This window comes from Spea bombifrons, chromosome 3, assembly GCF_027358695.1.
Source record: "Spea bombifrons isolate aSpeBom1 chromosome 3, aSpeBom1.2.pri, whole genome shotgun sequence".
NCBI classification, from domain to species: domain Eukaryota; kingdom Metazoa; phylum Chordata; class Amphibia; order Anura; family Pelobatidae; genus Spea; species Spea bombifrons.
In genome coordinates this window covers 123,564,055-123,566,554 of record NC_071089.1, presented here as the reverse complement: position 1 = coordinate 123,566,554, position 2,500 = coordinate 123,564,055, and the positions used below count along the sequence as shown (strand labels likewise).

Sequence of the window (2,500 nt, the reverse complement as noted above, 5' to 3'; positions counted from 1 at the left end):
TTGTAGGCTTTTAATTTTTTCTCACAGTCCGGGGAGAGCTTTTTGCCATGTGTTTCTTGCTCATCATCAAAGCTTTAAACCCTTATTTGAACCTTCTCACCTTCTCTGTCCTGTCCCAGGGCTTATAATTCTTTCTGTCTGACGACAAGCAGCAGCAGCAGCAGCAGCAGCAGCAGCAGCAGCAGCAGCAGCAGAATAAGAGAAGTAAAATAAAAAACTTTCACACCTGCGGCCATACCACCCTGAAAGCGCCCGATCTCGTCTGATCTCGGAAGCTAAGCAGGGTTGGGCCTGGTTAGTACCTGGATGGGAGACCGCCTGGGAATACCAGGTGTTGTAGGCTTTTAATTTTTTCTCACAGTCCGGGGAGAGCTTTTTGCCATGTGTTTCTTGCTCATCATCAAAGCTTTAAACCCTTATTTGAACCTTCTCACCTTCTCTGTCCTGTCCCAGGGCTTATAATTCTTTTTGTCTGACGACAAGCAGCAGCAGCAGCAGCAGCAGCAGCAGCAGCAGCAGCAGCAACAGAGTAAGAGAAGTAAAATAAAAAACTTTCACACCTGCAGCCGTATCACCCTGAAAGCGCCCGATCTCGTCTGATCTCGGAAGCTAAGCAGGGTTGGGCCTGGTTAGTACCTGGATGGGAGACCGCCTGGGAATACCAGGTGTTGCAGGCTTTTAATTTTTTCTCACAGTCCGGGGAGAGCTTTTTGCCATGTGTTTCTTGCTCATCATCAAAGCTTTAAACCCTTATTTGAACCTTCTCACCTTCTCTGTCCTGTCCCAGGGCTTATAATTCTTTCTGTCTGACGACAAGCAGCAGCAGCAGCAGCAGCAGCAGCAGCAGCAGCAGCAGCAGCAGCAGCAGCAGCAGCAGCAGCAGCAGCAGCAGCAGCAGCAGCAGCAGCAGCAGCAACAGAATAAGAAAAGTAAAATAAAGAGCTTTCACACCTGCGGCCATACCACCCTGAAAGCGCCTGATCTCGGAAGCTAAGCAGGGTTGGGCCTGGTTAGTACCTGGATGGGAGACCGCCTGGGAATACCAGGTGTTGTAGGCTTTTTCTTTTCTCACAGTCCGGGGAGAGCTTTTTGCCATGTGTTTCTTGCTCATCATCAAAGCTTTAAACCCTTATTTGAACCTTCTCACCTTCTCTGTCCTGTCCCAGGGCTTATAATTCTTTCTGTCTGACGACAAGCAGCAGCAGCAGCAGCAGCAGCAGCAGCAGCAGCAGCAACAGCAACAGAATAAGAGAAGTAAAATAAAAAACTTTCACACCTGCGGCCATACCACCCTGAAAGCGCCCGATCTCGTCTGATCTCGGAAGCTAAGCAGGGTTGGGCCTGGTGAGTACCTGGATGGGAGACCGCCTGGGAATACCAGGTGTTGTAGGCTTTTTCTTTTCTCACAGTCCGGGGAGAGCTTTTTGCCATGTGTTTCTTGCTCATCATCAAAGCTTTAAACCCTTATTTGAACCTTCTCACCTTCTCTGTCCTGTCCCAGGGCTTATAATTCTTTCTGTCTCACGACAAGCAGCAGCAGCAGCAGCAGCAGCAGCAGCAGCAGCAGCAGCAGCAGCAGCAGCAGCAGCAGCAGCAGCAGCAGCAGCAGCAGCAGCAGCAGCAGCAGCAGCAGCAGCAGCAGCAGCAGCAGCAGCAGCAGCAGCAGCAGCAGCAGCAGCAGCAGCGAAGTAAAATAAAAAACTTTCACACCTGCGGCCATACCACCCTGAAAGCGCCTGATCTCGGAAGCTAAGCAGGGTTGGGCCTGGTTAGTACCTGGATGGGAGACCGCCTGGGAATACCAGGTGTTGTAGGCTTTTAATTTTTTCTCACAGTCCGGGGAGAGCTTTTTGCCATGTGTTTCTTGCTCATCATCAAAGCTTTAAACCCTTATTTGAACCTTCTCACCTTCTCTGTCCTGTCCCAGGGCTTATAATTCTTTTTGTCTGACGACAAGCAGCAGCAGCAGCAGCAGCAGCAGCAGCAGCAGCAGCAGCAGCAGCAGCAACAGAATAAGAGAAGTAAAATAAAAAACTTTCACACCTGCGACCATACCACCCTGAAAGCGCCATATCTCGTCTGATCTCGGAAGCTAAGCAGGGTTGGGCCTGGTTAGTACCTGGATGGGAGACCGCCTGGGAATACCAGGTGTTGTAGGCTTTTAATTTTTTCTCACAGTCCGGGGAGAGCTTTTTGCCATGTGTTTCTTGCTCATCATCAAAGCTTTAAACCCTTATTTGAACCTTCTCACCTTCTCTGTCCTGTCCCAGGGCTTATAATTCTTTCTGTCTGACGACAAGCAGCAGCAGCAGCAGCAGCAGCAGCAGCAGCAGCAGCAGCAACAGCAACAGAATAAGAGAAGTAAAATAAAAAGCTTTCACACCTGCCGCCATACCACCCTGAAAGTGCTTGATCTTATCTGATCTCGGAAGCTAAGCAGGGTTGGGCCTGGATAGTACCTGGATGGGAGACCGCCTGGGAATACCAGGTGTTGTAGGCT

At 50.0% G+C, this 2,500-nt stretch overlaps 6 non-coding genes and 2 pseudogenes across 6 annotated transcripts in view; all 8 read left to right on the top strand.

Moving 5' to 3' along the window:
- The window catches only part of LOC128485495 (5S ribosomal RNA), a 119-nt gene extending 110 nt beyond the window's left edge, over positions 1 to 9 (top strand). Inside the window, exon 1 of the ribosomal RNA XR_008351827.1 lies at positions 1 to 9. This exon is cut by the window's left edge and continues 110 nt beyond it. This is a non-coding gene — a ribosomal RNA (5S ribosomal RNA).
- Positions 10 to 224: 215 nt separating this feature from the next.
- Positions 225 to 343, top strand: LOC128488366 (5S ribosomal RNA). Its single transcript, XR_008353782.1, has one exon. It is a non-coding gene; the product is annotated as a 5S ribosomal RNA (ribosomal RNA).
- Positions 344 to 558: 215 nt separating this feature from the next.
- LOC128485121 (5S ribosomal RNA) lies at positions 559 to 677 on the top strand. Its single transcript, XR_008351472.1, has one exon. It is a non-coding gene; the product is annotated as a 5S ribosomal RNA (ribosomal RNA).
- Positions 678 to 949: 272 nt separating this feature from the next.
- Positions 950 to 1,058, top strand: LOC128487290 (uncharacterized; annotated as a pseudogene).
- A 216-nt stretch (positions 1,059 to 1,274) lies between these two features.
- LOC128485024 (5S ribosomal RNA) lies at positions 1,275 to 1,393 on the top strand. The gene has a single exon (XR_008351381.1). It is a non-coding gene; the product is annotated as a 5S ribosomal RNA (ribosomal RNA).
- Positions 1,394 to 1,708: 315 nt separating this feature from the next.
- LOC128487289 (uncharacterized) lies at positions 1,709 to 1,817 on the top strand (annotated as a pseudogene).
- A 224-nt stretch (positions 1,818 to 2,041) lies between these two features.
- LOC128486621 (5S ribosomal RNA) lies at positions 2,042 to 2,160 on the top strand. The gene has a single exon (XR_008352908.1). It is a non-coding gene; the product is annotated as a 5S ribosomal RNA (ribosomal RNA).
- Positions 2,161 to 2,381: 221 nt separating this feature from the next.
- On the top strand, positions 2,382 to 2,500 carry LOC128486945 (5S ribosomal RNA). The gene has a single exon (XR_008353211.1). It is a non-coding gene; the product is annotated as a 5S ribosomal RNA (ribosomal RNA).